This window comes from Macaca thibetana, chromosome X (assembly GCF_024542745.1).
Source record: "Macaca thibetana thibetana isolate TM-01 chromosome X, ASM2454274v1, whole genome shotgun sequence".
In the NCBI taxonomy this organism is placed as follows: domain Eukaryota; kingdom Metazoa; phylum Chordata; class Mammalia; order Primates; family Cercopithecidae; genus Macaca; species Macaca thibetana.
Genome location: NC_065598.1, coordinates 446,460 through 459,311, shown reverse-complemented (window position 1 = coordinate 459,311; position 12,852 = coordinate 446,460). Strand labels below are relative to the sequence as shown.

Genomic DNA, 12,852 nt, shown 5'->3' with positions numbered 1-12,852 from the left:
TCACTATCACCATCATCATCACCACCACCATCATCATTACCATCATCACCATCACCACCATTATCACCATCATCACCATCACCATCATCATCACCACCACTATCATTAACACCATCACCATCACTACCATCATCACCATCATCACCACCACCATCATCATTAACATCATCACCATCACCACCATCATCACCACCACCATCATTAACATCATCACTATCACCATCACCATCACTACCATCATCATCATCACCATCACCATCATCACCACCATCACGACCAGGATAATTATCACTATCATCATCACCATCCCAGAGGAATGTGTTAGTTGCTACCTTTACATGACATTATAGCAGTCACATTCCTCACAGGAAAATAATCGGTGAAGAGATGTATGAATTTGAAATAAGACTAACTAATGTAGGCAAAGTTTCCTTTCCTGCAGGACATTTTCTTCAGGTAGTGAAAGAAGGAGGTATAACAGAAGGTATTTGCTTATTAGAATTCACGTAATTCAGATTCAGACAAAACAGATTGCAAAAGAAGGGGGAACCAACTGTAAAGGAATTCCTGTTCCCCTGGAATTCCTTTACAGTTGGTTCAGACAAAACAGATTGCAAAAAAAGGGGGAACCATTGTAAAGGAATTCCTGTTCCCCTGGAATTCCTTTACAATGCTAGGACTGTGTGTTCCTTAGAGAGAATGAAGAGAAAATTGATTCTCTCTGACTTGCATTTCCTTAAGGGAGGTGTCGTTTCTTTGTGCCTGTGTGTCCACATGCTAAAGTTACCTGTAATGCAATTGATTTTATTGAGAAAAGACATTAAAAATCAGCATTTTAAATATGCAAATCCAGCTATAAGAAGAATAGAGGGGTAGGGTGACCACTGCAGCTTATGTGATAAAGTTACAAAGTGACTGAAGAACTTCATATTTTATATTGCCTTGAGGAATATTTTAATCAATACAAAGCACCAGCTACAATATTGCCTGTGAACATGTCTGATGAATGCTCTTTGCAGAATCAAGTCTGTGAAGTCACAAAGGCAATTTCAGATAATATTTCTTACCAGAAGTGTTATTACCAAGTGACAAAGATATCAATGAAATGAATATGAACATGAATTAACTCAGTTCTTGATAGAGTCAGAGAAAAAGGCTATGCTCTCAGTTTGTGCAAAAGTTGCAAAAATTCATCTCAAGAGAAAAGTCTTAAAAGTTAGAAAAATATCATGTCCAAGGTCAAACAGACAGCTGTGATTAGGTTATCCCAACATGTAGTTTGACAATTATGTTCAATGAAATACAGTTACAACACAGGATACAGATTTAATGAATCTTCCCCATGTCGCAGTGAAAAAAGCATTATTTTAGGGAAATGAACACAAATGTGACAGTGTCAGCAGACAGCTGGCATCCTTAGGGAGCCCATACATTTCTCTGTGCATCAACTCCAAAAATCTGTGATTCTATGTAATCACAACTATGATGGATAATAGAGTAGCAATCATAACCATTTTCATCATCATTACTATCACCATGATCACCACCATCATCACTGCCATCACCATATTAATTATCACCATCATCACCATCAGTACCATCATCATCACCATGGTCACCATCTCCATCATCACTACCACCATCATCATCATCACTATCACCATAATCACCATCATTATCATCATCATCATCACCATCATCATCATCACCATCATCATCACTATCATCACCACCACCATCAGCAGCAGCATCATCACCATCACCATCATTATCATTTCTATCACCACCATCATCACCACCGTCACCATCATCACCATCAGCAGCAGCAGCAGCATCACCATCACCACCATCATTATTTCTATCACCACCACCATCACCATCACCATCATCACCATCATCATCACTATCATCATCACCATCAACACCATCAGCAGCAGCAGCAGCATCACCACCATCGTCATCATCATCATTATTTCTATCACCACTACCATTATCATCACCATCATGACCATCACCACCATCATCATCACCATCATCATTATCATTTCTATCATCCCATCATCATCATCATCATCACCATCGCCATCATCATCATCACCATCAACACCATCAGCAGCAGCAGCAGCATCACCACCATCATCATCATCATCATTATTTCTATCACCACTACCATTATCATCACCATCAGGACCATCACCACCATCATCATCACCATCATCATTATCATTTCTATCATCCCATCATCATCATCATTATCATCACCATCGCCATCATCTTCATCAACACCAACATCATCATCATCATCTTCATCATCATCATCACTATCATCACCATCACCATCAGCAGCAGCGGCAGCAGCATCACCATCATCACCATCATTATCATTTCTATCATCATCACCATCATCATCACCACCATCACCATCAGCAGCAGCAGCAGCAGCAGCATCACCACCATCATCATCACCATCATTATTTCTATCACCACCACCACTATCATCATCATGACCATCACCACCATCATCGTTATCACCATCACCATCATCACTATCACCATCATCATCACCATCATCATTATCATTTCTATCACCCTATCATCATCATCACCATCACCATCATCATGATCATCACCATCATCATCATCGTCATCACCATCATCACAGTCACTATTACATCACCATCACCATAATTGTCACCATCATCACCATTACCACTGTCATCACTGCCATCATCACTACCACCATCATCACAACCATCATCACCATCAGAATCACCATTATCATCAACATCATCATCGTGGCAGCTGTCATTCATTGAGATCCCACAATGCACAAAATGTTTTCCAGTATTTTATTCTTTTGGCCAGTACTTTTTATATCCCTGTGATGTTCCATGGACCTTGGTGAGGCTGGGGCAATCAGTGACACAGTTAACCAACGGTACAATGTGTGAGGTCCCAAGGGAGCAAGGAGTTGTAGGCACCTGGCTTCAGGACAACTGCTTTACAGTATGCTATAAAAGTTGAGAAGACTAGCATGAAAGGGACTTGGAAGGTCAGGAGGCAGAGGAGGGGAAGAATGCTCAAGAACCAGGGACCATGTGTGCAAAGTTACAGCAAAGAGGTGGAGGCATGAAAGGCATTCTGCCCATATGAGTTTAAGCAGGTAAGACAATAGTATGACTAGGCAGGATCTCTCTGACTGCAGTGTAGACAATCCAGGGAGGGAAACCTGGAAGCCAAGAGACTAGCCAGGAAGTAGTGTTATGAAGCAGGTAAGGGACAGGTGTGACCTGCTGTAGGAGGTGATGCAGAAAATGAAGGAATGTTTTTGATAAGCATGTAGGTGGTCTACAAAGCTCTCAGTTACCACCAGGGAGAGGAATGCCAAGGTGGAGAAGATCATCTCAGGCACTCTAGGATCAACTCCAGGCAGCTAAGAGGATGGTGGCACCACTGACCTACACAGAGAGGAGGAAAATGTCAACTACATTTCTGGACTTGCTGCGGAAGCAGAGAGGTCTAGGAGGCAGGAGTTTGGAGACAAATATCTCAGTGAGAACTAGCAAGGTGGAGTTTTGGAGAACATGGACGTGGTTGCAAGATCCAGGGAAAGATGTATAGTAGGAGACGCTAGGAGGAAATGCTGAGGAAAGGCAGCATAAAAGAAACAGTCAAGAGGAACCCACACAGGAGGGTGGGTCTTGGAGAAAGCAAACCCAGAGGGTGAAACCTCATGGGAGATGATGAAATTGAATCTTTCAAGACAGCTGCTTAAAGGACACTTTTTAAGAGTGTTGATCATAATTTTGCTCACTCAGATAAGTGGATGATTATTTGGTTAATTCCTCACTTCAGCTGGAATATAAATTCCACACAGACAAGAAGCAAGCTTATTTGGTTGTATTTTTAAAATATACATTTGCTGCGCACCGGTAGTCCCGGGTACTTGGGAGGCTGAGGCAGGAGAATCACTTGAGCTGGAAGGCAGAGGTTGTAGTGAGCCGAGATTGTGCCACTGCACTCCAGTCTGGCGAAAGAGCAATACTCCATCTCATATATATGTGTGTGTGTGTGTGTGTATGTGTGTGTGTGTGTATACACACACACACATTTGCTAAGCGCCCAAGTGCCTTCATCACCATCACCATCATCATCATCTAGGGAAATGAACACAAATGTAACATTGGAAATTCACATTTGAATTTGGAAACTCATCCATGAATCGGCCAGAGGGTTGTGGTGGTGGCTGGTGATGGTCATGGTTGCTTTAAAAGATGCATGCTTTATCATGGTTTATAAGAGAACCACCAAGAATGGAAAGAATGTAGCACACGGACCATAATTCTAATTCCATAGCCACAGCAGGCATCACTAATTGATGACTATCCCTTGCTGCAGGATCATTCTTATCTCAGGGTGCTGGCAGCCAGAACCAATCAATCAGCCTTAGGAGGGAAAATCCATTTGTCATCCATTCAATGTGTGATTTGGGTGTAGAGCATCTCCTGCACTGCAGCTGCTGCTATGAGATTAATTCCTTTAGAGGTTTACTAATTAATGGATGTTGAATTATCCCAAATGCTTCCCTGTTACCCACTGAGAAGTATCCTTTGGTCTACATGTGGATGAGATGTAACTGAGTCAGGGGAAATTTTTTTTTTTAACCCGGAAGTCTATTCAGAGGATAAAATTAAGCTAGATTTTCTTTATTTAGGTTGATAAGTAAAACCAGTCGATGATGCTTCTTTGAAAAGTGTTCATTTGGGAATAAAACGGTATTTAACTCAGACACAGTTTGGTGGCTCTGGTCACTTTGAAGAGTACAGCCAGTACATTTTTGGATAAATGGCCAAATACTACACATCTCAGAATTTGTGGGCCACAGGGTCTCTGTTAGAACTCTTCAAACCCGTGTACCTAGGGCAAAAACAGTCACAGGCAACGAGTAAATGAATGTATATGGCTGTGTTTCAAGAAAACTTTAATGAGAAAAACAAGTCAAGGGTCAGATGTGTTCCAGGGTCAACAGTTTCCAGACTCTTGGTCTAGATTGTCCTTGATGGTTTGGAAAAAGTAGATAGATAATCAATAATTCTTTTATTTATTGATTTATTTAGTGTGTGTGTGTGAGAGAGACAGACAGAAAGAGAGAGACAGAGAGACACAGTTTTGCTCTGTCCCCAGGCTGGAGTGCAGTGGCACGATCTCAGCTCACTGCAACCTCCATCTCCCAGGTTCAAGCGATTCTCCCGTCTCAGCCTCCTGAGTAGCTGGGATTACAGGCCTGTGCCACCACGCCCAGCTGATTTTTGTATTTTTAGTAGAGACAGGGTCTTACCGTGTTGGCCAGGCTGGTCTCGAACTCCGGACCTCAGGTGATCCGCCCAACTCAGCCTCCCAAAATGCTGGAATTACAGGCATGAGCCCCTGCACCTGGCCAGATATTCGATAATTCATTAGGAACATTTGGTGGAAACTTCTGACGGCTGAAATTTCAGCATGTTATTTTATTTGTGATCTGTAATTCCGTTTGCATTAATTTAGCAAAATTCTAATTTTTTGCAACAAGTCATCCTTTCATCCTTTGCCCAGGAGGAGGTAATCAAATATATTAGTTAAGAGTTAAGAATAAATTACTTTTTTTGTGAAAGTTTAAATCATATTTTTATTACATGTTATTTCCTCTTTCTTGTTCCAATTCATGCTAATCTGTTCGTGCTTCTTTTGCATGTGGAATGAAGGATTAGTAACTGGTGGAATATGATTCTTTCATTTTTCTTAAGAAAACTATTATTGATGGGGTGTTTTTGCTTCTTCACTACTTTCCTTTTGTATTTATTTCTGCACAATGTCATTATTTTCATATTCTTGCTTCCTAATTTTACTTTATTTCTTAGGGGCCCGGTCATCATTTCCTTTTTCATTTCTTACTAGCGCAAGAACTTAAGAGTGATACAAATCTTCAGAATATTTTGGTTGCATTCTGCAGACGGTGACACCTTCCATTTCCATGGATATTATTTACAAAACATTTTTGTCACCTGCTATGAATTGTCAACCTGCCCTCATGCTTTAAAAGGACATTTTTTGAAATCAACCTGAGTTTGGGCACTGGGAAATTGCATACTTAATAAAATTAAACATTAAAAAAGAGGCTCTTTCTGCTTCACGATCAAGTGAGGCAGCAGGGTGATAGATGTAGGGGATAAGGGATGGACCCTGTATTGCTCAGGGTTCTCTAGAGGGACAGAACTAACAGGATAGATATACATAAAGGGGCATTTATTCAGTATTAACTCACGCAATCACAAGGTCCCACAATAGACTGTCTGCAGGCTGAGGGGCAAGGAAGCCAGCCCAAGTCCCAAAGCTCAAGCACTTGGAGTCCAATTTTCGAGGGCAGGAAGTATGCAGCATGGGAGAAAGATGCAGGCTGGGAGGCTAGGCCAGTCTAGTCTTTTCACATTTTTCTGCCTGCTTATATTCTAGCCTCGCTGGTCCGCTGATGAGATGGTCCCCACCCAGATGATTAAGGGTGGGTCTGCCTTTCCCAGCCCACTGACTCAAATGTTAACATCCTTTGGCAACACCCTCACACACAAACCCAGGATCAATACTTTGCATCCTTCAATCCAATCAAGTTAACACTACGTATTAATCATCACAGAACCCATTCCAAGGGCAGAAGTTTATAGAGGACATAGGGCCTCAGCCAGCTCCAGAGTGTGCATGGATCAGATAACAAGGGTGAATTTCTGCACAGCAGGAGGAAAAAAAAAAATTTCTGTACTCTGAGCTTCCAACCTCCCCTGCAAAAAAAAAAAAACCAGGATTCCCCCAGGTACCCCCAGAACCTAAATCTTGTTCTGTGCCAGAGAGGTAGAGAGTACAGGAGCCCGGCTCACTCCTGGGGAAGGAAAAACCACTGCTCATAGCCGCAGGAGAGCTGTGGTTCTGTGGGGGCCGATCAGCCTCAGGGCTCGTGGGGACAATGAGGGCAGAGAAAACAGGAGAAGCAGGAGAAGGGAGTGGCATGGGGTTGTCCTTGGTCTGACTCAAAGGAACCATTGGGAGGCATTGAGGGAACCCCGTGGCAAGACGCTGAGATGACGCAAGCTTTCTGGGGGTTACAGAAAAGTTTTCAGGTGGCCCCCTGGAAAGGAGCATTGGTTGTTCTGGGCTGAATTTTGTCCCCCCCAAATTCATACATGGAGGTCCTCACCCCTAGGACTTCAGAATGTGATTGTATTTGGAGATGGGGTCTTTAAAGAGGCAATTAAGGTAAAAGGAGATTCCGGGGGGTGGGAGAGAGCCTGAGCCAATGGGACTGGCTCCTTATAAGAAGAGGGGATGAGGGCACAGACACACACAGAGGAACAACCCTGTGAGGACACAGGGAGAAGACGGCGACTCCAAGTCCAGGAGAGAGGCCTCAGGAGGGACCAGCCCTGCCCACACCTGGATCTCAGACTTCCAGCCTCCAGGACTGTGGGAAAATCAATGTCTGTTGTTTATAAGCCGCCCAGTCTCTGGTATTCTGTGATAGCAGCCTGAGATGGACTAAGACATCCCATAAGAGGAGGAGATGAGGACACAGACACACACAGAGGGACGAGCCTGTGAGGACACAGGGAGAAGACGGCGTCTCCAAGCCCAGGAGAGAGGCCTCAGGAGGAACCAGCCCTGCCCACACCTGGATCTCAGACGTCCAGCCTCCAGGACTGTGGGAGAATCAATGTCTGTTGTTTACAATCCACCCAGTCTATGGTATTCTGTGATAGCAGCCTGAGATGGACTAAGACACCTCATAAGAAGAGAGGATGAGGACACACACACACACAGAGGGACGAGCCTGTGAGGACACAGGGAGAAGACGGTATCTCCAAGTCCAGGTGAGAGATGTCAGGAAGAACCAGCCCTGCCTATACCCTGATCTCAGACGTCCAGCCTCCAGGACTGTGGGAGAATCAATGTCTGTTGTTTATAAGCTGCCCAGTCTATGGTATTCTGTGATAGCAGCCCGAGATGGACTAAGACATCCCATAAGAAGAGGGGATGAGGACACAGACACACACAGAGGGAGGACTCTGTGAGGACACAGGGAGAAGACGGCGTCTCCAAGCTAAGGAGAAAGCAAGCCTACCGACACAGTGACCTGAGACATGTAGCCTCTACAACTCTGAGAGAATAAATATCTCTTGTTTAAGCCGCCTGGTCAGTAGGACTCTGTAACAATCGGCAACCCGATAAGATGAATACCGGGACCAGAGCATTAGAAGCGCCATAGGTGGCCTCTGGCAGCCACGCTTCTGCTATGAGAATCAGCTCTAGCCATCTGTTACCGGGACATGGGGCAACCAGCCAGGTAGGGGTCACCTGGTCTCCTTCCTCCTCTCTCTCACCTGGACCCAGGTGGGTGCTCCAATGGCAGCTCATGGGGGAAGAGAGGAAAAGGAGTAAGAGAGGACGCCTACCCCTGCCGCATCCCAGGACTGGGCCAGAGGCAGCAGAAATCTCCCTTCTGAAAGGGGAAGATGACGTGAGCTCCGGCCCTGGCCTAAGTCTCTGAATCCAGACTCTGTTTTGTGATGAAAGTGATGGCGGTGACCTGGGAGGGGGTGGGTAGATAGGTTCAGTGTCCACCTCCGTTTCCAGCCGGGAGCTTGGGAGAGGGAGACGGCACACGGATGACACCCACGGGCTGTGTGCTTGTGTGTGCTTGGCGTGTTGGACACAGGCGCGTCGCAGTCCGTCTTCACCTAAAACATGGGTACTTTTATCGCCTCATGAGTGTGTTATGAACTGACACACGAGTCCCTCACTCACCAACACTGCTGCGCAAGGATGCCCCAAACATAAATCTTCTCAGGCCTCGTGTTTTATTTATTCCTCTCTCTGTCTCCCTGATCTGGCCTTTTCCGACTCAGATCCAGCTGGGTTGTTGAGCATTTCCAATTTAAGGGCAATTACTTTTATTTATTTATTTATTTAGGGATGGAGTCTCGCTGCGTCACCCAGGCTGGAGTGCAGTGGCATGAGCTCAGCTCACTGAAACCTCCGCCTCAGCCTCCTGAGGAGCCGGGATTGTAGGCGCCGCCACCACGCCCGGCTAATTTTTGTATTTTTCGTAGAGACGGGGTTTCGCCACGTTGGCCATGGTGGTCTCGAACTCCCGACCTCAAGTGATCCACCCGCCTCAGCCTCCCAGATTGCTGGGATTACAGGCATGAGCCACCATGCCCGGCCTCATTTTTAAAATAATTTTTAATTGTGGAAAAACACACATAACATAAAGTTTAGCATTTTAACCTTTTTTTGTTTTGTTTTGTTTTTGAGACAGATTCTCACTCTTGTCGCCCAGGCTGGAGTGCAGTGGCACGATCTCGGCTCACTACAACCTCTGCCTCCCCGGTTCAAGCGATTCTCCCGCTCAGCCTCCCGAATAGCTCGGATTACAGGCGCCCGCCACCACGATCGGCTAATTTTGTATTTTTAGTAGACAGAAGGTTTCTCCATGTTGGTCAGGCTGGTCTCAAACTCCTGACCTCAGGTGATCCACCCGCCTCGGCCTCCCAAAGTGCTGGCGTGAGTCACCATGCCCAGCTGCATTTTTAAAAAATAATTTTTAATTGTGGAAAAATACACATCACATAAAGTTGAGCATTTTAACCATGTTTACATGCACAGTAAAGTGGTATTAAATACATTCATATTGTTATGCGGCCATCACCACCGTGCATCTCCAAAATATTTTCATCCTGCCAAATGGAAACTCTGTTCCCATTAAGCATGAACTCCCCACCTCCTCCTCACCCAACCCCTGTAACTACCCCATTCTACTTTCTGTCTCTAAGAATTTAAAGGTACTCTGTGTACCTCCTAGGAGTGGAATCCTACAGTGTTTGTCCTTTTGGGATTGGTTTATTTCACTTAGCATTAATAACCTCAAGGTTAGCCCACATTGCAGCATGCATCTGAATATCCTTCCTTTTTATGACTGCGTAATATTCCACCATTTGGGTACATTTTGCTTATCCATTTGCCGGTGGAGGGACACAGTTTCTCTCTACCTTTTGGTTATTGTAAATAATGCTGCTACTGTGAACGTGGTTTGTGCAAATATCTGTTGGAGACCCTGTTTCCAATTCTTTGGGGTATATACCCAGCAGTGGCAACTGCTGGTGCCATCTGTTCTTACTTTTTATTTCGTGGAATGCTGTTTTATTGGGGACCCATGAATTTGGCAGGCATTAGTAATCTATCCTGGGGCAGTCAGCGAACTCCAATTATAAAGAAACTCTCCAGGTGGCCCCTCCTTAAAAGTCAGGTTCCTTCAAGACAGAATATAAGTGGCCTGCCCTCAGTCAGAAGGGGTGCACGAAGGCATAACCCAAGAATTTAAGACGCAGCCAAGAGCCCTTTCCCGTGAGGAGTCACGGGTAGGAATTCTCAGGCAGGCAGGGGACTGGGGGTAAAAATCAACCCACCTAGGGATGGAATCCCGCCAAGTAAGACAGGAATGTACAAGGCAGCAGACACAGGGGTCACGCCCAAAAATGCAAAGGCTGATGTGAGAAACCTGCCCCAAAGCACCCAACCTGTCTTAAGTGAAATTGAAGAGGACTCCTGTGATACTAGCACTTTGGGAGGCCAAGGTGGGCAGATCACCTGAGATCAGGAGTTCGAGACCAGCCTGACCAACATGGTGAAACCCTGTCTCTACTAAAAATACAAAAATTAGCCGGCTGTGGTGGCACAAGCCTGTAATCCCAGCTACTGGGGAGACTGAGGCAGGAGAATTGCTTGAATCCAGGAGGCCGAGATCGCACCACTGCACTCCAGCCTGGGTGACAGAGCGAGACTCTGTCTCAAAAAAAAAAGGAAAGAAATTCAAGAGGGACTGTGATAAATAAGAGCAGTGATTGCTACACAGTCCAAGGTGATCCATGTGGATGAGGCAGCAATGATGCATCCAACCAAGTGAGGTTTGTAAGGTTAGGAAGGAGGAGGGAAAATGCTGTCCTTCACCATCCCTCCCCACAGGGAGGCCACAGGCACGCCTGCAGTTCAAACGTGCTGCTTAAACAAAGCCTCCCAATCCCCCCAAGGGTTTCTGATCCTGGGGAAATGGCAATGGGTATGACGGTCAGGGAGGGCGACGCTAGCCTCAAGCCCAGCCCTTCACTTCAACGGGATTTAAATGCCACGCACGTTACAGTTCAGATTTATGAAATCTCTGCCTTTATCTAAAGCATATATAATTTCAGAAAGTAGATGTAAAGCATTTATAATTTTATATATACGGCACATGTAATTTAGGAGGGCATGATGGTGCACGCCTGTAGTGCTAGCTCCTCGACAGGCTGAAGTGGGAGGATCACTTGAGTCCCAGAGGCAAAGCCAGCCTGGGCAACACAGCAAGACTCACGTCTCTTAAAAAGTAAAATAAAATAAGTAGGTTTATAATTTTATGTATATATTAATTTTATATTTTATATATTGATATATATTTATTATATATTACATGTTACAATATGTTTATTACATTATATATCATGATATATGCTTATTATGTATTATATATTGTGTAACATAGTATGATATATGTAAAATAATATATACATAAAATTAAACATTCAATAACTACAGTTTATACTTATATATTATAAATCTGTGTTTATTATAAAGTATGCTTTAAAAAATCTATTATATATAAATATGTACTATTTATAGAATAAATATTTAATATAAATAATCTCTTTATAATGACATACAAATATAATTTATAGTTATATATTTATGTAATATATATTTTATATACATACAAAATGTATTCTGCATATATTATTTTTATATATAAATATATAAATAAAATATATCAAAGTATATCTTTTATATAATTTTATATTACAAGCTATACATTACTATATATACATTACAAAATGTAACATACCTATGAATGTGAATTCATATGTATATACATTATAATATAAATTCATATTATGTCATTATGTGTTTAATATATATACACTGAACATAATACATCACATAGAATACATAATAATTTGATGTATATGCATTATAATAAAATAAATATATATTAAGTATGCAAACCTAAAATATTAATATATATCAAGTTTATAAATGCATATACAATAAATATATAAACCTAAAATATGAATATATATAAAGTAGATGAATATCACACATAAACAAAATATAAATGTCTGGACATTGACCATGTACAAGTGTGCAGTGTGGACAGTGAATGGAAATGTGAGCATGAAATGTGTGTCGATGCCTCCCCGTCTCCTGCGCACACACGACACACAGGGACCTCCGCGTCTCCTGCATACACACGACACACAGGGACCTCCGCGTCTCCTGCACACACACGACACACAGGGACCTCCGCGTCTCCTGCACACACACGACACACAGGGACCTCCGCGTCTCCTCTGCACACACGACACACAGGGATCTCCGCGTCTCCTCTGCACACACGACACACAGGGACCTCCGCGTCTCCTGCACACACACGACACACAGGGACCTCCGCGTCTCCTCTGCACACACGACACACAGGGACCTCCGCGTCTCCTCTGCACACACACGACACACAGGGACCTCCGCGTCTCCTCTGCACACACGACACACAGGCACCTCCGCGTCTCCTCTGCACACACACGACACACAGGGACCTCCGCGTCTCCTGCACACACACGACACACAGGGACCTCCGCGTCTCCTCTGCACACACACGACACACAGGGACCTCCCCGTCTCCTCTGCACACACACGACACACAGGGACCTCCGCGTCTCCTCCGTACACACACGACACACAGGGACC

General features: G+C 44.0%; 1 protein-coding gene across 1 annotated transcript in view; it reads right to left on the bottom strand.

Moving 5' to 3' along the window:
- The window catches only part of LOC126946842 (dehydrogenase/reductase SDR family member on chromosome X), a 429,610-nt gene that overhangs the window by 147,723 nt on the left and 269,035 nt on the right, over nucleotides 1-12,852 (bottom strand). The window lies entirely within an intron of this gene.